Genomic DNA, 24,138 nt, shown 5'->3' with positions numbered 1-24,138 from the left:
ACATCACGTCAGGCCACCTTGGCTTTGCTCGGACACTTCACCGACTGCGCCAGCGTTTTTATTGGCCCAAGCTCTGGAAGACGGTGAAGCAGTACGTTTCCAGCTGTACCATTTGCCAACGCCATAAGCAGCCAACAACGCCTCCTGCGGGTGCCTTGCAGCCAGTTAAACCGCCGACCGCGCCATTTGAAAAAGTTGGTGTCGACTTGCTAGGTCCCTTCCCCAAGTCTGCTTCCGGTCGTCGCTGGATTATTGTGTGTGTGGACTATTTGACCCGGTAAACTGAGACGGCAGCGCTCGCTTTCGCTACAGCAGCAGACGTTTCATCGTTCCAGCTGTACTCCGTCATTCTCCGCCATGGTGCTCCACGCGTTGTGATTAGTCATCGTGGACGGCAGTTTACTGCAGACGTTGTTGAAGAACTACTACGTCTTTGTGTATCTGATTACCGGCATTCGATTCCTTACCATCCGCAAACAAACGGACTCACTGAGCGCACGAATCGTACGCTGAGCAACATGCTTGCCATGTATGTCTCCACCGATCACAAAAACTGGGATTCGATCTTACCATTTGTTACGTACGCTTACAATACTGCCAAGCACGAAGTCACTGGCTACGCGCCTTTCTTTCTTCTCTATGCTCGCAACCCCCAAAGCTTTATCGACACCATCCTTCCCTGGTCCCCACATGATTACTCATTAGGCCAGACTTTATGCCGTGCCGAAGAAGCGCGTCGACTGGTCCGCCTTAGGACTGTCTCCTCTCAAGGTCGTGCCAAGACTCGTTATGACGCTCGACATGTGCTCGTCACATATGCTCCTGGGGACTTTCTTTGGCTTTGGACGCCTGTGCGGAAAAGGGGCTGTGCACGAAGTTTCTGTCTGGATATACTGGCCCATATGTCATACTGAAACGACTGAGTGACGTGACCTACGTCATCGCAAGAGTGACTTCGCACATCAGACGGTCAAGTCACACGCAAGTCGTGCACGTTCCCCGACTCAAACTGTACCACCACCGGGCTATGTAACTCGATCGGAGAACTTCGTCTGCCCCCGGAGAAATTGTCACGCTGCTGTGTAACTCGCTCGGCGAGCTTCGTCTGCCCCAGGAGAAATTGTCACGCTGCTGTGTAACTCGCTCGGCGAGCTTCGTCTGCCTCAGGAGAAATTGTCACGCTGCACGGCGCAGCCAAAGGAAGAGGAAGGAGAGGTGTGCGCGAGGGGCTGGCCGCTGCCTGTTGGTCTTTGATGACCGTCCTGTCCCTTGTCCTACGCTAACCATCCCTCATTCTTTTAAATAAATCCATCCCATTCGTTACAATAAATATATATATATATATATATATATATATATATATATCCGGAGTCATATCCTGTCTAAACTTGGGGCATAGTTCACCAATGACTACAGAGACAGCAGCTCTGTTATCAACAAGCGCTTGTACAGCGGCACGCTCAATACACGTGGTGGTCTCGTTAGCAGGAACAAAGAACCGAGGTCTTGTAGTTTTCGATACGAGCGCAGTTTTTGCCTTCGGAACTGCGACGGTCAGTATTTCACTTAGAAGGACTGGGGTTGACGGAGCATAGGGGAAGGTCAACGGTGAGGTGGGGATGGCGACTGGCGTGTGCCGAAGGCGCGTTGACACGACGAGATAGAATTAGGCGCTGGACGGGACGAAACCGGGTGTGCTGGTGGCTCATGATGAACGTAGCCTTAAATTTGGTCGCCGTTACATATGCAGAAGTTGCAGCGATGGAAAAAGCGTGCTACATAGCTAAGAAGGTCGGAGAAATAGCACACTGGTATGTGGTCCGCCGTGCGCCACAGGCTTATAGGCAGTGGGGCGGGACGCAGAAAAGGGAGCGGGGCCGGACGTACGTGCAGCGCCACGTACATGACGCTTGGTGGTTGCCTGGGATCTATGGCGAATGAAGCTCGTGGCCTGGCTGCGGTTCCAAAGTAGTTGCGGAGACAGGTGGATGCTGTTGGGCATTAGGCATTGAGGATTGGGAAGCGCCTCGCAAACTTGCTGCAGGATGACCAGTCGAAGCGCTGAGGCGAGGGATTACGCGTAGGCTCGGGAATGATGTCCACACGAGACCATTGTCGTGCCACTTCCTCGCGAATAAACTGGCGTATTTGCGTCAGTTAGGAAGTGTGGTCACCAGAAGCATCACCAACAGCTAGGGCCGAAATGCTTGCCGTGTCAAGGTTAGAGCGCCGCGTGGAAATGCGCTGTTCCCGCAGCTTGTCGTAACTATGGCAGAGCTGAATGACGTCGGCGACCGTTTGGGGGCTTTTTTAATAGAGCGTGTGCAAGGCGTTGTCCTCAAACCCTTTCATTATTTGCCAAATTTTGTCAGCTACCGATATGGCTGGGTTGACCCAGCGGCAGAAGTATACGACATTCTCAATGTAAGCTGTCAAGCTTTCGCCTGATTGCTGGGCGCGATCACGCAAGCGCTGTTCTGTACGTCTATAAGGCTACTATAGTTGACAATGTCAGTTTAGTGGTTACGAAACCATAGACAGGATACATCGCTCAAACAAAACATGGCATTGTTAAGTTTGGCGGCGTCATCCCACATGTCCTGTGGCCTGACTCGTTCATAGGAGGACAACCTGTCTTCCACGTCGTGGTCTTCGGAGCCACTGGATATAATAGTCTCACTGCCCTGGAAAGCCAGAACAAATGATATCCAGAGATGAGGTGACTCGTCATCAGGCATAGTAGAAACTGGAGGTGGACTCTGGATACGGAGTTCTAGGGTGAACAGGGAAAGGAGTTTCTCCGCCTAATGCAATCACACGTTTATGTGTAGCGATTTATCGCATGTATGAAGAACACGAACGCGGAACCGTCAACGGCCAAGGAGGCCGAGCGAGATCATCAATAATAGTCTTCGTGTGGGTCTTTGGCATTTGTTCATACACGTCCTAACAATGTATATATGTGCGTGCTTATCTTTTCAATTTTAGTGAAAGAAATGACGTGAACATTATTCGCCCGTTCAAATGTCTAATAAGTAGGCACTGTCTTCTGCTTTCAGAGCGATCTGTGGTTTACCAGCAAATAATAGAGCAGGAACACTTAAAGCTACAAAGTGAAAAATTTCGACAGACGCAATTAAATTACGAGGTAAGTGATCGAACTGAACAATATTTCGTCTTTAAGCGTGAAATCACCGAAATGACGGGCATGCGTGCCATTTCACGACGACCGTATGTAGCACCAAATGTGTCATAAATCCAAGGCTGTTGCACTTGTTTAGTGAAACCGCGGAATATACAGCGGTTAACTTATTAGCAGAATTGGGTGCCTTGGATTCGAGTAAGCCATCTATATATTCGCATACAATAATTAATCCCTCATATATTGGTGATGGCACAGAAGGAAAAGCGTGCTCACGGACACTACGCTGTTGGTCAAGAGACTAATGATAAAGTTACATGTAATGTGTAGTTTTGGCTCCCACTGGCGGCAACCTTTCTTTTAGCCTATATTAATTTCCTTTCACCTTATTTTTTTGCATGTAATGTTCTAAAAAAATACTTCCCGTAACCAATCTCTGGAATTCTTGACTCATTGGTTTATTTTGTTGTGTGTGGGAGAACTCAGAGGAAGATACTATATACACTGTATTTACACTGGAAGCAGACCGCAAGTCAGACACTCGCTCGTGCCAAGACTCCTGAGACTTTATCGGCTTTCTTGGGGGGGCTCGTCCTTTCAGGATCTGTCTATGGTGCCATAATACTCCCCCCCCCCCCCCCCGGTGCCAAGGCGTCGTCCCGCAGCTGTTAAAGAATCTGAGGCATGGGGAAAGTTGGAGTACATGAGTCTGATTGTGTGGACAAGGTCACTGGTTGTCACAGCGGAGGACGTATGGGCTTGCCTAGAATGATTTCATAGGTAGCATCGGTCACTTGGCGGAGCACGCGATATAGGCATGTGTAACGGGAGAGTAGTTTCTCACAAAGGCTAACTTTACGCGATGGTGACCAAAGCAACACGAGGGTGCCGGGAGAAAAATGCACATCACAGTGATGGATGTTGTAGCGGTAGTGTTTGTCTTGAGAAGCTTGCAGACGAGCGCGTGCAAGTTGACGAGCATGGTCATGACGGGCGATAGCATTACGCTGATAACCTCTAATTGAAGCAGTGTTGCATAGAAGAATAGTACCATTCGTAGCATTAGTTCCTCGTTATACAAGAAGTTGAACGGAAGAAAGCAAGCAGTTTCTTGGCGGGAAGAGTTGTAAGCAAAGGTAATGTAAGGCAGAGCAAGGTCCGAGCCACGTAGGCACGAGGTGGTAATTTTATGCTGAAAAAGAGCAGACACGCGTGATGTAAAAGGCTGCACAAACAGAATGGCTCTTGTAAACTTAGTTATCACGAGCGAATGGTCTGTTTGGCTTGGATTTGCGAAGATTATGCACAGAGTATTTGGTAAGCTTCTCTATAGCGTGCTAATCTGGCGTCTCTTTGCTCCGGTGTTTCAGCAGCCAGCATTGCCGTTGCTTGACATTTCGCAGCCCGCCGTCTAGCTATATCGACTGGATGAGTGGATTTGTCCTGTGACTTGCTATAAACCGCACGCACAGGCGTCCCAGCTGGCGCGCCATCTATGGCGCAACTGAGTGACGAATCGCCAGCGAAGCAGCCGTTAAATCCTACCCTAACCACGTGGTACCGTAGACGAGCTTTCGCTCTAAAATGTGCGGCCACAGCCTGTGAGTATTTCACGGGGAGCACCATACATCAAAATGACATCGTGTAGGAGAAATCCGCAACATCATTTGCGCAAGTGGTCGGAAGAGCGCGTGTTATGGCGTAGCGCGTCGCGTAGCCCACAGAAACAGCAACTGACTTGTTTCCCGGTGTAGATTCTGGAAAGAGGCCGAGAATGTCTAAGCTGACACAATGGAAGGGTGAGTGAGTAAAACATTTATTGAAAATGAATAAATAAAGGAAGCCACGCTGGTTGGGGCCCCTATTCCAGGGCTCCACTGGCACGAGCGGCTCGCTAGGCTTGGTCCAGACGGGCCAATTGGCTCTCCCGGCCTCGTCCGCAAGCCATGCCTCCAACTGCCTATTCCTCATGAGTGGATGTTTCATTATTATTGGGCTGTCTATGTGCGGAGGCCTCTTGGGACACTCCCATGGGATGTGTTTTAGTGTGGGTATTTCTGTGCACCACGGGCACTCGTCAATGAACCTCGTGGGGTGCATTCTGTGTAGGTGGTGCAGGTTGGGGTATATATTCGTCTGAATACGATGCCAGTCCCTCTCCTGTTGGCTGTTAAGATTCGAGTGAGGATATCCAAAACGTCTCCGCTGTTGCCTTTGCTGTAAAATGATGTCACGGAAATTAGGTGGAAGGTCGTCGCTGGGCCCTGCCGTTGCTCGGACGTTTAATCCTCGAGCAATACGGTCTGCCCTCGCGTTCCCTGCCAGTCCCTCGTGTGCTGGACACCATATGATAGTGTGGCGCCCTTCTAGTCGATTGCCCAAAATTTTGATTATTGACTGGGGTGCCGTCCCATTTAGAAACAGGCGGCAAGCTGCTTGTGAGTCAGATAATATGACAGCCGAATTGGTTTGGCGCTCGGCGTCGTGAATGGCCAAGGCGATGGCTGCAGCCTCTCCAACGCATGCCGAGGAGGTTTTGAAGGATGCCGTTGTAACGTTGTTCTGACACGTAGAGACTACGGTGAACGTGTCGGAGCTGGTTCGACTAGCATCAGTGTAATACACTCCCAGTCCCATGCCGAGACGTTTGTGACGAGTCTTTGCCCTTGCTCTGCGTCGTCCGGGATGGTACTTGGGGTGCGTGTTCTTGGGAATTGGGGCCACCGCGATGTGAGATCGAACATTGCGGTCTATCTGTGCTGTCTTCTCTCCGCAATACTGGGGCCTCAGTGTAAAGCCTAACCTCGCCAATACTTCCCTGCCCTGGGTTGAAGAACAAAGTCGTTCTTTCTGAGCAAATAACGATGGAAGGAATCGAACGATATGTCGAGGGGCTGCAGGTAACCATCGGAGAGCTGGGATGGCTTCTTGCGTCGTTGGCATAGGTCACAAGCGACGACGTAACGTCGTAGCAAGGCCCGGAAATGCAAACGGCAGTGCACTCGGCTGTTGGTTGGAGATACGCCACGATGTCCCACTGCTGGCGCGTCTTGAAGCTCTTCTAGAACGTTTGAGCGGCGGTGTTTAGGAATTACAAGTAGGAAATTGTAGTCTTCAGGTTAAGGATTGCGACGGTACAGAGTACCGTCGTGGTGAACCAACAGGCGTGGAGTAGCATCGGCTGGAGAGTGTTCAAAACGGTCCATGAGTACTTTCGCGTAGGCGTCACGAGTCAGCTCGTCAGCTATATGGAGGAGCTGTGATACAGGGAAAATCTAAGCAGCACTGTCGGTATTAGAGGGATCAGTATCGTCCACAGGGGATTGTGACAAGCGGTCAGCGTCTTGGTGCAGATGGCCAGAGTTATAAACTAGGGAACATGAAACCTTATCGAGCCTAAAAGCCCACCGACCAAGCCGACCATTAGGGATGAGAGCCATGAGAGAGCGTGATAGTAAGTAATAATGAGAAAGGACGACCGTAGAGGTAGGGACGGAACTTCGCACCCGCCCAGACAAGAGCAAGGCATTCCCTTTGCGTAATTGAATAGTTGCGCTCCGACGGTGATAGGGGGCGGATTGCATAACCAATAACGCCATCCTGGCCATGCTGACGCGGGGCTAGGACAGCACGTACTTCATGACCATTGACATTTGTACGCAATTTTTGAGAGGCATCCGGGCAGAACTGGGCGAGGATGGGTGGTGAGGTGAGAAGGGTGACGAGACAAGAGAAGGCGGCGGCAGCTGAAATAACCCACGAAACTTTTACGCTTTTCTTCGAAAGATTAGTAAAGGTTCTAGCAATTGCCGCAAAATCTTGAGAAAAATGGCGAAAGTACGAGGATTGCCCTACTAATCTGAATGCCTGCGGCTGCCTTCGGCACCGGGAAGTCTTGGACCGCGCGAGTTTTCTCGGGACTAGGCTGCACTCTGGAAGCGTCGACAAGATGGCCCAAGACAATAAATTGGCGACCGCCCAAACGAAATATTGACGAGTTGAGTTGCAGCTTCGCCTTTCGGAAATCATCAACTGTGGTTCTTAGACGCTCAAGGTGAGTGTCAAACGTTGGGGAGAAGACGGTGATGCCGTCTAGACAGCAGAGATATGTGGACCATTTAAAACCTTGGCGCAAGGAGTCCATCATTCGCTCAAAGGTGGCCGATGCATTGCTTAATCCAAAGGGCATCACTTTAAATTGTTATGGGTCATCGGGTGTTATGAACGCGTTTTTTTTCTGCGTCCATATCGTCAACAGTAATCAGCCAATATTCTGAACGTAGGTCAATAGAAGAGGAGTAACTGTAACTGTGAAGGTCTTCAAGGGTGTCGTGTATACGTGGGAGCGGGTAGACTTCATTCTTAGCAATTTTGTTCAGATCATGATTTTCTACACAGTTGCGCCGCGTGCCGTCCTTCACCTTAACCAACACCCCAGGTGATGCCCAGGGACTCGAAGAAGGCTCGATGATGTTTTTATCCAGCATTTTGTTCATTCACATTCGATTACACGGCTTGCCTATGCACTATATACAATATACAGTCCCGTTACAATCCCGTATATACACTATACAGTCCCGTTAGTATATACACTACACTATACAGTCCCGTTAGTATATACGGCAATAATAACTATTAACCTTAATCCAAAGGAGTCACAGTTTCAGTCGGACACTTTCACTGAGAGCGCGTCTTCGTCGTCTACGACACCCAGCTCAGTCCTCAGCTGCCGCCGAAGCGGCAAACCCACAACACAGGCAACTGTTATGCACGTGGCATTACCCCCCTTTCAGAAAGCATCGTCTCGATGCTTCAAATGCGGAAGGAAGAAAAAAACTACACAAAGCACATACGCGGCAACACTAAAATAATGTTTGTGAACAGGAAAGTATCATACTAGCGGCGAGAGGAAATTAGAATGGCCTCGTCAACGCAAGTGGAACGGTTTCATTCTGGAAACATGGACGATGTCCGTCGGCTGGACATGACGGGATCGCCGACATGGTTTCATCAAGGAGGCTGAGGTGACGGAGAACCCTGTAGGAGCCGACGTAGCCGCGCAGTAACTTTTCTGACCGGGCAGCTGGCGGATAGGGGTCCATAACCAAACATGGTCACCCGGTTGGTAGACAAACTCACGATGGCGAGCGTTATGCCTGTGGGAGTCTATGCATTACTGTTTCAGGATTACCTCGCACGCAAGCATGCGAGCTGAGTCTGCGAGCCCGATAAATTCCTCCGCGTCAGTGGTAATGTCGGATTGTTGCGTCCTGCAACAATCCAGCATGGCGTCCAGCATGGCGGTTGCCTCACGGCCGTGGAGCATACGGAAAGCAGTGAACGCAGTAGTTTCTTGAACAGCAATGTTGTATGCGAATGTAACGCAAATCAACACATCGTCGCAAATCTTGGGGTCGCTGTCGACATACATGGAAAGCGTGTCAGCGATTGTCTTATTTAACCTCTCCGTAAGAAGATTGGTCTGAAGATGGTATGAAGTGACTCGGCGATGAAATGTTCTGCTAAGCGTCATGGCGTCTTGCGTCGTCTAAGCTGTGAAAACAGCACCACGATCAGTTATGAGTAATGCTGGTGAAACATGCCGGAGGACGATGTTGTGGATGTAAAAGTGCGCGATATCACTGGCAGTAGCTCGCTGAAAGGCTCCTATTTCGCAGTATCGCGTCAGGTAATCAGTCGCAACCATGATCCAACGGTTGCCAGCAAAATCCTTCAGGAAGGGCCCGGTAAGTCCATGCCGATTTGTTAAAATCGTTGTGTTGCAGGTATAACATCCTTCAGGAAACCGGCGGGGCGCCGAGGTGAAACCTTTCGGAGCTGGCAGTGGCGGCAAGTTTTCACGTAATGCTGGACTTCCTCCGCAAGCTTTGTCCAGTAGTAGCGTTGTCGAATTCGGGCCACGGCACGCGCGAATCCCAAATGGCTTTGTCAAATGAGTCAGAGGTTCTGCGATTGAGGAATAAAATTCTACAAAGCGTCTGTGGTTTGCGCAGAGGCCCAAGAAGCGACGAACGTCTCGTTTGTTGGCTTGTGGTGAAAAAGCGGCGACAGCCATGCTCTTTTAAGGGTCTGGCCGAACGACAGCGTGGCTAGCAACGTGGTCGAGGAACTTCAGCTCCTGATAACCGAAATGACATTTCTCAGGTTTTAATGATAGGCCTGCAGAGCGAATTGCAACGAACACGCACTGAAGTCGCTGTAAGTGTTGTTTAAATGTTCTAGAAAAAACGACGACGACGTCTAAATAGACGAGACATGATTCCCACTTGAGACGTGACTGCACGGCGTCCATCATCCTTTGAAAGGTTACGGGAGCTGAGCATAATTCGAAGGGCAACACCTTAAACACGTACAGGCCGTCAGGAGTTATGAACAAAATCTCACGATCACGTTCATCAACTTTGATCTGCCAGTAGCCGCGGGGAAGCGGGTCCACATCTTTCTTCGTCACCTTGTTCAGCTCGCGGTAATCCACACAAAACCGAAGTATTGCCGTCCTTCTTTTTTACAAGAGCTACGGGGGACGTCCATGGGGTGGTAGAGGGTTGGATTACGTCGTCGTCGAGCATTTGCTTTACTTGACCACAGATCGCCTCTTGCTCCTTTTGTGACACTCCGTAGGAGTGCTGACGCACGGGGCGTTCACTCGGGTCTGTTATAATGCGGTGCTTCGCGATGGGGGTCTGTTTGACTCTTGACGTGGGTGAAAAACAGTCACTGAACATGCATAAAATACTTAGTATACACTATTTCTGTGGGGCTGAGAGCTCAGGATTTACGTCGACTGTACTAACCATCGCGTTGTCACTCTTTACGGCAGCAGAATGCTCAGCAAGCGTAGAATTAGGGCATCCCCGATCCCTTCAAAGTGAGCAATGGCCGTAATCTTTACCAGCTGTTGGTACTCACCGCTGAAGTTCGTAACTGAAAGCTCAGTCATGCTGCAATTTTTTCTTCACATTGAGCCAATGTTTTCGCTCCGGTGTCATCATTGCCGTGAAATTTAAGGTTAACCTTGCGGCAACGGTCTTCGAAATCAAGTCGTTGGTTATTAGCGACTATGGCTGCAGAGCTTTCTCCGACTGTCCGGCTGTCTATGTCTGAAATACGCTCCTCAAGTGATTGCTGAGCCTCTTTCAGCTGGTTAAGGCTACTCGTGAGTTCATCGTGTTTTAGAACGTAGCTCTTCGGCGCCCGTTCCTTCGTTGAGCGTCGGCGTCCCTCGGCGTAACCGAGCGAATGAGCACAGGGAGAGATGAAAGAGAGCGCCGAGCGCAGCGGGGGGTGATAAACGTCGAGGGCGGAGATGGCGCGAGGAGGAAAGCGGAGAGGAGAGTAGGGCGAAAAGGTGAGGAGGAAAGCGCAGTGCCGCGCAAAACGTTCTGCGGCGAGGGCAGTTGCGACATGGCGGCAGAGGAGCGTGCGTCGTCTGCTCACCCATGACGCCATCGATAAGGCATGCGGCGAGCGTGTCACCGATATGAGCCGCCGTGGTTTCTTAGTGGCTATGGTGTTGGGCTGCTAAGCACAAGGTAGTGGGATCGAATCCCGGCCACGGCGGTCGCATTTCGATGGGGGCGAAAACACCCGTGTACTTAGATTTAGGTGCACGTTCAAGAACCTCAGGTGGTCGAAATTTTCCGGAGTCCCCCACTACGGCGTGCCTCATAATGAGACCGTGGTTTTGGCGCGTAAAACCCCATAATTTTTAATACGATATATGGAAACAAAGGCCCGCGCGTCACCCACGTGCTGCTCCTCGCAATCTCCCGAACAGTGAGGCAGTCGCGCCACACTTCACTCCGTTTGCAACGTGCCGCGCGAGCCAGATCTTCCACGCCAGCTCATCCAAGTTGTTTTATTTTCAATCTCGACTAAACCTCAAACCTATATTATTGTTGGAAATGGATATGTTATAAACATATTTTGTTGGTATATCTGTGAGCTGTTCGAAGCATGATCGGTTTATTTATGTATTTACAATATATTCGTGGGTTAGTATATATGTGAGTATGTGTGCCAGAATATGTTTATGTCACCTGTATGTGTTATTAACGGCAATGTTTTTATCATTAATCTGTTTGATATCCTGAATGTCACCACAGCTAAAAGTTTCTATATTGCCCGGGCCCAGTCAAGTTGTCAAAAACAGCGTGTTGTCCAGGTATCCTTACCAGAAATGTATTTTTTTTTGTGGAAAATAAAACTGAAATGAAAAATATATCGCAAAATGAAAACACGTATAGAGCTGCGCTCAAATTTCGCATTAGGAAGTATCGTAAATGTCGGTGAATTTTGTACCCAATTTTCGTGCAGCGATTTCATGAAAGCAAGAAGCTGGCTGTATTGTTAACCAGCTGGATCTTCCTTAGGTGGCCCTGCATTTACCACAGTGTCACCAGACATAAACAGTAGCTTAGCAATGTGAATTCACTCGGTTAGGGGCTCAGAAAACCAGATGGACATCATGTCTGCCGACAACACCGACTAGCCCAACACTCAGTCCTCCAGTACTATGTTCGTTCGTAGTAGGTACCTTGAAAAACATTATTCGGGAATATATTGCTTGGAAGGCAGCTCACTTGTTCCAAGGCGTTTTTGAGGCTTGAAAGAAAGGTGTTTCAGCATCCCGTTCACCGAAATTGATAAATAAAGAAATCCATTGTAGTACGCACAATGGTTCCATCAGGTAAGGACAATTACCTATGAGTTAAGCTCATGTATGCATTGGATGTCAGAGCTGGTTTAGAGGCAACAGGGGATTTTTAATATTTTGTTTCAGCACCTTGTATGCGGAGTGTAACAACAGCAACACCGTTTATTGGTGAGTGACAGTATTGCTTCCAATGCCGTTCTAACCACTGATCATTTCTCTCTACTCTAGGTTCACACTGCCGCCATGCCCGGCTGGGTTTTTAAGGGCATTGTGGATGAATACGAGACACTACTCCCACACGGGATTACTATGGGATGCATGTTTTTCATGGTTGCAATAATTGCCGCAATAAAGGAGGAGAACGAAAATGGGACTTCGGTAAGCATAAGTTATCCTAATGTTTTCTGCGCATACATCCTAGAGAACTGTGAGTCTGCACGTTACGCCTAGGCTGGCGCCACTGCAGTCGGTGACAGCCTAAGACTAAAAGGTCATATGTACGCTGTCAAATTCAAATACATATTCATAGATCACACGAAAATTTACTCATCCGTAGGCAGTCGTACAGATGTGGTGTGATTACAGAGAGCAATATGACTGTGATGGGAAACGACAACGACAAACTCGCCGGTTTCCAGTTGGGCCCAGGATCCTTTTAATAATGACACGGCAGACGGGAGCTTGCTACACGAAACACAGACTTTAACAGACACGCTAGCACGATACAGATTATTTACATACACATGTACGTGGACTAGAGTCCGCGAATCGTTTGTCCTATATAAACATGTGCCTAGCACTCATGCGCCACCACTCGCCCGTGTGCCTCGTCGTTGCGGTGCCCGTGACGGTGGTTGTGACGGTGGAGCGTCGTTGTGGCTACGTCGCTGCTGTCGCGCCGCACCTTGTCGCGACGTGGAAGCAAGAGGAAAACAGCAGGCCGGTAGAATACCAGGCCACTGCTGTAAGCTGGCCAGTAACGCCTGGCCTGTCACGCCTCGGCCGCTATAACGTCGGGCTCGGTCGGCGGACAGGTAGCTCAGGCGCCCCGGTGGCCAGCAGGAAGCATTGCACCAGGCCGCTATGACAGCAGGCCGCTGGTACACAGGAGAGCAGAGCCACGAGCGGGATCCACGACCAGGTCCGCACGGTAGCAGGACGCCCGGTCGCCAGTCCTCGGGCTCGCTCAGCAGGCTGGTAGCTCAGGCGTCCCGGTCCAAGCAGGAAGCACTGCACCAGGCCGCTATCACAGCAGGCCGCTGGCGCGCAGGAAAGCCCAGCCACGAGCTGGATCTCCGACCAGGTCCGCACGGTAGCTGGACACCCGGTCGCCGGTACCCGAGCCTGGAGCCGCCGTTTTGCGAGCTTGCGTTCGAAGCTGCCGCTCGCTCTCACGCTCTGCGTGCTCTCGTACCACTTCTTTGTTCATGGCACGTGGTCATCATCCATTATCACCATCATCAATCCTCTTCTTGGTGCTGCCATACAATCATCATTCCAAGCTGGTCTTCTCTCCACCGCACGCCACTATCCACATCATCACAAGGGCCCCCCACTTAAGATAGTTGCCCGCAACTATTCTAAACAACACAGGAGGAGGGAGCGCAGGAGTGCAGGCACGTGCGATCGTTCAAGAAAAGTTCTTGGTTTTCAAACAATTCATGTTTACACAGTGATGACAAAACACGTGGAGACTTCGGAACACAAGCCAAAGTTCTCACAAGAAAATCGAAAGTTCTAACACAATTCAAAGTTCTAATTAAAAAAATTGCAGTACTGTGCGCGACAATCACGATGGCACACAACAATAGTGTCCAAGAAACACGAAAAACCATTCACAGCTTTGTCAGAGTCCAGAAAACAGCATGCCGGTGCAGGTATACTGAATTATGTTACCCGCTCCCAAATTAACCGAACCGCGGCTGTCTCAATCCTACTTATCGGTCTTTCATGTGGTAACCGCGCACGCCAAGCAACACCAGATGTGCTGCGTCGTGTGAGGTCAGCCACTCCTACGCGCCTGGTGTAAGCTTGCACAAAGCGATTGTCTGATATCCCTAATCTTGTTGGGATCTTAGAATCGAAATCAGCTGTTGAATTCCACGAATCAACTTTTTCATGATTCAGTGGAAGATTCTGAACATCTATCTGTTTGTCTCCGTTCACATTTGAAGGTGAGTGACTACACGCTTGATTATTACTTACAGGCGATTCATTGATAGACCTTCGGTTCACCTCACATGTTGAATTTATCATAAGCTGTTGAGATAGGCTGCTCACGCTTACATCATGTACCACTGGGGTCATTGACTGGATAGTAGGCATTTCCTTTGACATCATAGGTGAGTCCACTCTCATAGATTGAGAAACATTGGCTGGGTGAGTTTGCTGGCAATCACTATCGGTGGTTATGCCAGAGTACAAAGCTGCGTCTTGTTTAGTGTCATGGAGGATGGGGCTCACATGAACTTTCGTTTGCGGAGCAGCCTCCTCGACTGAAGTGCATGAATCCAACAAAGAACCAAAATCAGAAGACTGCTTTGGTGGTGAGTCACAATTCCACTCTTGTGATTTATCTTTGTGGGCAGTTTTTGCATTAGTTTTTTCGACGTTGCCAGTTCTGTGACCATGCAAAACATACGTTTGCTCACGCGACAAGCAACCTTCAGCCGCCTCATCGCCTGTTTGCAAACCCAAAGACTTGGTTGCGGGAGGCGGGGAAGACAAGGCAATCATCCCATTTACAACTTCACCATCGGATGGAGTCATGCTGCCGAAATTCGTAGCGCTAGTGAGAGCTTCACGAGCTGCGATCTGCAATTTGAGGACGCATAGCTCTTCTTCATGACACGCTCGCTCAGCTTGAAGCTGCACTGCATGGCGGGCTTTTTCCATTTCTCTTTCAGCAGCACGCCTCTTACACTCCAATGACCGCTGCTGTTCCACCCAATCTCTTAACTCCGCTTTCTCTAGTCCCATGCTCTCGCCTAGCTCGATTAGTTCTTTGATATCCATTCCCTTTCTGTCCTTGGATGCAAGTTTCCAACCTGCCTCGTCCTGTCCAGTGGCTACGCGCTCAAACCTCTGCAGATACGCGTGGAGGTCGTCGCGTCGTTCATCGAACAGTGGCAGTAACTTCTGGGGATTGAAGCAGGATAGCTTTGATGACGATACGGGCGCTGCTGGGGCAGATATCTCGCTCTGCGCTCCTTCTTGAAGCTTGAGCTTCAGCTGCAAGATTTTTCGCTGCCTTTCGTCGGCTAACCGCAGACTTTCTGCTGCTGCTTCGGCTGCCTCTAGCTCAGCTGCTCGTTCGTCCCTCTGCCTAGCCTGTTCTTTTTCAATCCACTCGCGAAGTTCAGCGCAAGACAAGCCTAACTGTGCTGCAGTGGTGGCTAACTTGTCTAAATCCATATCGGTCGTCTAGTGCTGCGTGTTTACACCCGACTGCCGGTCTCCGCGTTTGGGATGTTACTGGCGGATCCTGGCAGGCTCGCCAGATTGTGATGGGAAACGACAACGACAAACTCGCCGGTTTCCAGTTGGGCCCAGGATCCTTTTAATAATGACACGGCAGACGGGAGCTTGCTACACGAAACACAGACTTTAACAGACACGCTAGCACGATACAGATTATTTACATACACATGTACGTGGACTAGAGTCCGCGAATCGTTTGTCCTATATAAACATGTGCCTAGCACTCATGCGCCACCACTCGCCCGTGTGCCTCGTCGTTGCGGTGCCCGTGACGGTGGTTGTGACGGTGGAGCGTCGTTGTGGCTACGTCGCTGCTGTCGCGCCGCACCTTGTCGCGACGTGGAAGCAAGAGGAAAACAGCAGGCCGGTAGAATACCAGGCCACTGCTGTAACTGGCCAGTAACGCCTGGCCTGTCACGCCTCGGCCGCTATAACGTCGGGCTCGGTCGGCGGACAGGTAGCTCAGGCGCCCCGGTGGCCAGCAGGAAGCATTGCACCAGGCCGCTATGACAGCAGGCCGCTGGTACACAGGAGAGCAGAGCCACGAGCGGGATCCACGACCAGGTCCGCACGGTAGCAGGACGCCCGGTCGCCAGTCCTCGGGCTCGCTCAGCAGGCTGGTAGCTCAGGCGTCCCGGTCCAAGCAGGAAGCACTGCACCAGGCCGCTATCACAGCAGGCCGCTGGCGCGCAGGAAAGCCCAGCCACGAGCTGGATCTCCGACCAGGTCCGCACGGTAGCTGGACACCCGGTCGCCGGTACCCGAGCCTGGAGCCGCCGTTTTGCGAGCTTGCGTTCGAAGCTGCCGCTCGCTCTCACGCTCTGCGTGCTCTCGTACCACTTCTTTGTTCATGGCACGTGGTCATCATCCATTATCACCATCATCAATCCTCTTCTTGGTGCTGCCATACAATCATCATTCCAAGCTGGTCTTCTCTCCACCGCACGCCACTATCCACATCATCACAATGACATATCCCACATGTAATACATCGTATTTGATACAAACAAAACAGACAAGCAAACAAAACAATAAATAGTGTCTGCTTGACACTGGCTTTGCCACTTCTACTACAAAAAATACAAAAAAAAAACGTGTGCAGCTTGCACTGGTGGCGCAAGGCTGGAGTAAACAGCGGAGCTGGTGATCGACCTAGCTCCTCCAGGTTTTACTAGGTTTCGCTAAGTTTTGCTCGAAAATGCTAAGCGCTGCTAGGCACGGTATGCCGAATCGGCTCGCCGCCGACACGCCGATATTCGCTTGGCCGCGGGACGCGCTTCAAAATGAGTGGCTTCTTCTTCGAGTGTCCGGATCTCCTTTGGTCGTCTCATGTCAAGGCTACATGTACGCCACAGAGTCCACGAGAGTTCTGCCACCGTCGCGGCGGCAGTCGAGGAAGCGATGCAGGCACGTTGGGGTACTCGAACCCGTTCTTCGTGCTGAACTGTGGCAATCTTCCCCTGAGCACAGTCTCGCGGCAAGTCCTACACACACACGCATTTTTTCGTGGTCGGTAGCTTCGGGAAACGCTTCGCGGAGCACTTGGGGTCCGAAATTACGCTTCTCCGAGTCACGCGCAGAGTTCGGTGTCCAGAGGTTCACGTCAAACCAAAGCCGGTCACAGACGCGGTATGAATGTCCAAGCTCTACGTTGAGGAATTCCCGCTCGAAACGGCCGTACGCTCCTCCATGGACTCCTACGAGCTCAGCGTCGTGATGCGGCGGCTTCTCTGTAGTCTGAGTTTTCGCGCAAGTTCCGGATACCGATCCGCCTTTGTTCCCCTTCTCGATCGGCGTATTCGGGATCTTCTGAGTGCGCCATCGCTCGGCATAGGCTCCCTCGGCTCTCTGTGCAGGATCACCTCGACGCCGGCGATTGTATTCTTGCTTGTCCAAGCGGCGTGATTCCCGGAAAGCGGCCTCTAGCTTCCTCGGGAGTGCAGTTCTGCCTCGGTCTCCCCATGGCTGCTACTATAGTCCACTCCCTAGCAACCCTGCTACGGTGGCTAGATGGGTAGGTGTGGGTAGGCAGCTGCTGCTCAACTATTGTATCGGCTTGTTTGTATGAGAGGTTAAACCCGACATTGATTCTTCTAGATCGCCGAGATCTTGTCTCAGCGCCGCCTCGCGGGCCTGCTGGGCAGCCCAGAGTTGGTCGCCGAGGTGTACATGCAAAACATTATTGAGAACCTCAAATTCACGAATGACACCAGGGCATACACAAGTACAGAGTACCTACTCAGGCAAACATAATTTGGGCATCATTCTGGGCGTAAGAAAACTTTGCCTCGAGAGATGATTAGGTACCGCGTAGACAAGCGGCGAAGAAGCTCGGCTAGCCAAGTTTACGAAGCTCTTCTTCTAGCTGTTTCCATAGTATCACCCCTAGTTTGCGCAGTCTGGGTACATTGCTTTATTTTATTGCCGAGATGGTTCTGTAATGTTGCGGAAGCACCATAAAACGTAGTTAACAATGTAGAAAATGAGACTTGCAAGCCAATCTCGACGCCGTGGTGGACGCACGGTGGATATTCCAAACATTCTTGCAAGCAGATTCCTGAAGGTGCGTGCTACAACGCACTCCTTTACTACAAGCGTGTTGGTCTCTGTTTGTGCGCAATGTGTGCATTTATCACTCGGTACCACTCCGTACTCGCCTGCTCTATTAAAGAAAAAATAGAGGAGGCCCTGGCCCCACTGATACTGCCAATAAACATTTTTCACATAAGATGGCAAATCAGGTGAAAGCACGGCTGTCCATGTTTGTGTAGCAGCTGAGCCTGGAGGTGCAGCTGTCGCGCACATTTCGTAAAGTCTGGGGTCGCACGCCACTTTGTATACAAGCTGAATTTGTAAGCGCGCAGCCGCCGCATACTGCGGTGCTGGCATCACCGCTGTCGGAAGCATGTTGCCTGTACGTTGCGGCGTAAGCGTTTGAGAGTAATGACTCAGCCAATAAAGGAGCAGTGGCCCAGCTGGGTACTCATCATCATCAAGTAAGTCACACGTACTCTTAGTGCACAGCAGTCTACCAAACGTAACTATGCACGGCAAGCTCCATCCTCCGTTGGCTTTCGACAGGCGCAAAAACTACTGCGCTGCGTGTTGAGACTCGTTTAACCAGAACCATGAGAATATAACCATGGTTACATTATACACGTGCGGTTGGTGACGGCGGGAGAGCTACGCCTGCAGTGGACAGCCGTGTACTGCACAATACGTTTTTAATGAAGAAAGCCCTTCCTGCTAGCGGTAGTCCGGACTCAGTCACTGCTTCGGACTTTACTCCAATGCAGCTAACAATGCAAGGCTTCATTTCCGTATCATATATGATTGAACATGCAGTTATTGCTTTTTTTTGTGAGGAGCAGCATATATTTGTTTCCTCGCGAAAGAATACAATTGAGGGCCAAGTGTACTCTCTTTCAGGCTACACCGTTCCTTATCATTGTCATTGATGATAACGTCACAAAATAAAAATTGCAGCAGCGTTTATGACAACACTAGCGTGGAGCCTGCCGTGTTCGCAGAACTAATAAAAACGAGAGCAAATAACTCTGAACTGAAGAGATAGAGGGTTTCTTTTTTGGCTTGTCAAGCATCGAAAACTATACATGCGAATCAAAAAAGCAGATAAGCTTCGGCCTAGATACCGAGGCTATCAATTAGGTAATGTATGATGATGTCGCCAAAGTAAAGGATATTATATGGGCTCAAGCTGAGAAATGTATATTACATTTTAAAGCAACTGTCAAGGTTTTTATTGACAGGATACGCAAGGAGTGAGAGGTCGAACTCCGTGAGGCAGTAAGAACTGGCCCCGTGCGTAAAGCGCTGGTGATGCGCCTGACTGACCGGCACTTCTTCGTTCTATCTCATACGCTGGAGATGCGCCGGGCTAACCGGCACTTCCTCTTCGTTACATTTGTGCCCCAGAGAAAAAGATGCCATCCTGGCAATCTAAGCACAAGGTAACGTAGAGGGATCGCAGAAGGGCTTGAGTCGACCTAAGTGAACAGTTTCGCGACCGCGACGGCGCTGATCAGAAAACGGCGACACAGGCTCTACGACATAGTTCACGGGGAAGCTCAAGCAATTACACCGTAAGGTCCATAAAATATTGGCAGCAGCTTAGAAGAAAGGCCAGGAGCTAAAGTTCGAACCCACAACCATACCAATGAATCGGAAGGGAAGCTGGGGAGGATCAGAGCCACCACGCCGAAGCTACTGGTGTGTCTGATCTACGGCAGTAAGACAATGCGCGAGCTGTCTGCATTCTTCAACATGCTGTGCAGATTACGATGCAGGAACACCTTCTGACGAATGAGGCTGGTAGGGTAGAATGGTATCGATTGTCCAGTAAGGTTCGCGGCCGTACAGTACGAAAAACTTAGAAAAACCAGTGGTGGCTTGAGTACCAGTATTATAGGCAAATGGGACGAACGGAAGCATAGCGTCCCAGTTGTAATGGTCGGATGCGACGTACATGGCGAGCATGTCGCCAAGAGCACTGTTGAAACCCTCCGTCAACCCGTTCGTCTGCGGATGCTGGTCCTGTGGGTGATGTGACACTTCTTCAGAAGCGATGTCACGACTTCAGATGGAAAAGCGTGACCTCAATCACTAAAAAGTTCCCCGAGGGGCACCGTGACGAAGAATAAAATGCCCAAGTATGAAGTATGGGCAGTTGCAGATGGAAGTACAGCGGTTTCTGCATAGCGTGTAAGATGATCCACTGCAACGATAATCCAGCGGTTGCCAGCCCCGGTACAAATAAGCGGGCCGTAAAGGCCGTTTCCGACGAGATCAAAAGCACGGGACGGACAAGGAAGCGGTTGTAAAGGGGCGACAGGGGAAGTAGGGAATGATTTTCGGCGCTGGCAGTCGAGGAAGCAGCGGGCGTACTTGTATATGCCAGGCCAGTAATGGGGCTGACGAGCTGAAGTTTTGATAGTACTGTGGCGCAGCCTGTTGGCGTGCAACGAAGTTGGCTGGGTAGGTTAAGATGGACTGCGTCCCTTGAGCCACGGAGGTCTCGCTCGCTTTGTACGTTGTCTTGAATTCTTTGAGTAGTTTTCAGATTCGAAAAGTGCTTGAAACGTACGCAGGGCCTTGTGCGCTGGTGCCTGCATCGTCACATGTGGAATGTGAGCGCTCTCTGTTTAGACAAACGGCTTCGAAAGCAAGGGAACCTGACGATTATGCTGAGAAGCGCGCGGTGACGAAGCGTGGTAGCCGCTGTTATGGTTGCTTGGTAAATTGTCATGAACGTGAGGGTCGTAATCATGGGGCGCTATAACTTAAAGCTATTCCCAAACTGTTTTTATTCCAATCCCCTGACGTCACATTTACGTAACCACCGACGCATCCAGCGTTGTCTGAACACCCCAATCACTCTCCTTGTTTATACGAGGTCACATTTGTTCGCTTTCAAAAGAAATAACATCGCCTGCAATCAGCTGTTTTTCTTACCTAATTGGCTGACAAGAGGTGATGAGCACGCTCTAGTGGTGAGGGTTTCGATGGGGCCGAGCCAGCACAGTCAGAATAGATAACCGCATGAAGAGGGTGGTTCCGGCTTCTCCGATTGGTCCGCTTCGCATTACTTAGCTTGCGGTGGCTGGTCGAAAATCGCGGCGGCGTGTCACAGAAGGATAAGAATGCCGTTAAAACGGATTCTCAGCAAGGAAGGGTTGGCAGAGCGATGTCGTTTACGTGCCGAAAGGCTCGTTAACGATTTACTGCCACGCAAAAAGGTTCATCATACGCAAATAAATACATGCTCACCGGCAGGTGCGAGTAGCGAGGGCCTGAGCGATCGGCGGGCAGCCATCTTCTATTCTTTTCGGAAAGGGCTGTCTCTGGCTATTCAGAAAAACCTTCAGTTTTGTTCGGCATAATAATGCATTTTTTTTGCGTACACGTCACTTTGAGGCGGTGAGTTTTCGCGGTTTTGTGAGGTCAAGTGACAGACAGGCGAAGTGGGCGTAGCCTGAAAACATTGGACAAATAGCAGAGGCTAATGGTGAAAAGGCGTCGAATCAGGAATAATTACTTTTTGTTTCGCAGTTTGATCATCATGCATAATCAGCATGTACACGTTATACCAGATAGGGAGCTATCGCGGTTTTCGTGACGTCGCCTGAGTAACAGGCGTAGTTGGGAGTGGCCCGAACATGTTTTGACCAATCGTGGTGGGCTGATTGCAGAATTCAAATAGAAAAGTTTGGAAGAGCTTTAGGTTATAGCGCCCCAAGTTCAGTTTCCAGTGGCGGCCTGTCCGGACCCAGATATTCTTAGCACCCTCTGCCGCGTCGCAGGTCTGACCGCCGCCTCGGTCAGGTGCTCCGCAGCCGCTGGGGACTGAGGGCCATGGGTTAATTGTAGGAGTCATAAGGGAGGTAGTTGCCAAATACTGCACCAGAGAGACCAATTCCTGTTCTGGTGAGGGAGTGACTTTGTTGAAGCTTAGTGGGCCTTCCTAATTTGGTTGCACCTGGACTAGTATAGCTCCACTAGCTCTCGCGATATCTTTCTGCCGTTGTCAGGCGCCACTCCATGCCTGGAGTGGCGCCTGTCAACGGCAGAAACGTCATCCTAACGTCATATAAATTCACACAGGCTACGAATCCAAGTCACGAGCGCCCCTTGACGGAGCAGAGTGAGCGAAACGAAACACCTTCTGTCGTAGTGAAAACACGCCAGGTGATGCGTGATTAAAATTAAATTATGGGGTTTTACATGCCAAAACCGCGATCTGATTATGAGGCACGCCGTACGCGAGTGTTTTCGCATTGCGCCCCCATCGAAATTCGATCGCGCGACCTCGTGCTCAACAGTCCAACACCATAGCCACTGAGCAACCACAGCGTGTGTGATGCGTGAGGGGAGAGGGCTTCGGAAGCCGGAGCACGGTCCCGGTCTCTCTCCTTCACCCCCACTGGGTTTAGCTACTGCGCGTGCCTGGCGGACTTGATAACCACTGCTGCTTCCTCGGTCTCTGCCCATAATTTGACCACCGACTTTTACTGCGTGGCTTGGCTGTAAAGTTAAAAACTTGAATGTAAAGTTAAAGGAAAAGAAACAGTTACGATAGGCTCATTCGGAGGAGGTCAAAATGAAAGAGTCATGAATTTGGTTGAAGTTAAGCTGAAAAAGTGCCTACAGTAGTCAAGAAGTGCGGTTGGAAGCACTGGAGGTACGCAGAATTTCGAAAGAGAGATTACCGCTCCTGATTATTTCATTGACGGTCAGTATGAAGAGGACGGATTCAAGCTGGCTGACGGTTTATGTAGAAGCACGTCATGCATGAAAATCGGAATACTTATTGAATCAGACCAGTATTGGCAAGTAATGACAGGTGGGATCCGAAGACTAAAAAAGAGGTTTACAGCAGCAGAAACCATATTCGGCTGTACAGTACAAGGTCAAGTTAAGATATCACCAACAATAATGGGGAAGTCAACCGCAATGGCACTCAACGTCATCGTGTATAACTCTGACATAAACTCTGGGCATAAAGTGCCCTGAAAAAGAAACTAAAAGCCAAGAAGAACTGATTCAGCACTTCAAGAGACACTTAAAATTTGAAGAGAAGCGATATTCTGTCAGACTTCCATGAAAACATAACGTTGAACTTGATGACAACAAGAACGTAGCTATGAACAGATTACAACAACTCACTCGACGGCTACTGAAGGACGAAAGTATACCCCATCCTTACGATAGTGCGATTAGAGTTTATTACATAGTGGAGTAGCAGAAGTGGTCGAAAAAAAGTAGACCGATTACACACTGCTACTACATGACGCATCAGGCAGTATAAAGGAAGATAGACAAACCACAAAGATAAGAATAGTATGTGATGCGTCGTCACCGTCGACAAAAGGGTTTTCGTTAAACGAGAACCTCGAAACGAAACCGAATCTCAATTGTGATCTGGTGCATTTGCTGATGAACTTCCAACACCATCACATGGAAATGACAGCTGATCTAGAGAAAGCATTTCTGCAGCTTTCAACGCATGAAGAGGATAGAGACGCATTGCGTTTCCTTTGATGGGACAGAATTCCAAGTGGTAGGAACGCAAAAGCTGTAACATGGAGAATGTCAAGAGTTACGTTAGGAACAGCTCCGAGTACTTTCTTACTTGCAGCAACTGTGCTAAAACCACCTATGCAAGTTGGAAGATAGCTTTCCGGAAACGATTAAGCAGCTGAAGAACAACATTTACATCGACGACGTGATACCGGGAGCCAACTCACCAGAAGAAGCGCAAAAACTTTATAAAGAGTCAAAAGGAATTTTTCAAAAGGCGTCCATGACACTCAGGAAGTTCAAAACGAATGAGCCACTATTACAGGGAACTCTAAACCTACAATAGGCACAGAAACCTCCACCCAGATAAAGGTACTTGGCATCAGATGGAATTACGAGAAAGATAGACAGTGCCTCCCATATTTTGACATAAAGGACATCGATACGAGTGGTCCAATTACGAAGCGACAAATGTTACAGCTAACAGCAAGAATATACGATCCGCTGGGTGTCTTCACACCATTCACAGTGACAGATAAGCGAGAAATACAGAACATGTGGAGGAAGGAAACAGTTTGGGAGGAGCCACTACCAGAAGATGAAACGGCGTCGTGGAGGGACTGGATTCAAGAGCTACGATCAATACAAGACTTCACCATACCTAGATGGTTTGATATTACCCAACTAGCCAGCCTTTCACACAGCTCTTCATTTGTTTTCCGGTGCAAGCCCGTACGCTTACGGAACAGCAGCCTAATAGATAAATAACGAAAACCAAAAAGTCTGAGCTACTCATCGCAAA

The 24,138-nt window shown here is 49.9% G+C and overlaps 1 long non-coding RNA gene across 1 annotated transcript in view; it reads left to right on the top strand.

Moving 5' to 3' along the window:
* Nucleotides 1-3,058: 3,058 nt before the first annotated feature.
* The window catches only part of LOC125941252 (uncharacterized), a 30,744-nt gene continuing 9,664 nt past the window's right edge, over nucleotides 3,059-24,138 (top strand). The window contains exons 1-2 of the long non-coding RNA XR_007464185.1: nucleotides 3,059-3,148; nucleotides 12,048-12,197. This is a non-coding gene — a long non-coding RNA (uncharacterized LOC125941252). The remainder of the gene's footprint in view (nucleotides 3,149-12,047; nucleotides 12,198-24,138) is intronic.

This window comes from Dermacentor silvarum, chromosome 11 (assembly GCF_013339745.2).
Source record: "Dermacentor silvarum isolate Dsil-2018 chromosome 11, BIME_Dsil_1.4, whole genome shotgun sequence".
NCBI classification, from domain to species: Eukaryota; Metazoa; Arthropoda; class Arachnida; order Ixodida; family Ixodidae; genus Dermacentor; species Dermacentor silvarum.
This window is presented reverse-complemented; position numbering and strand designations above follow the sequence as displayed.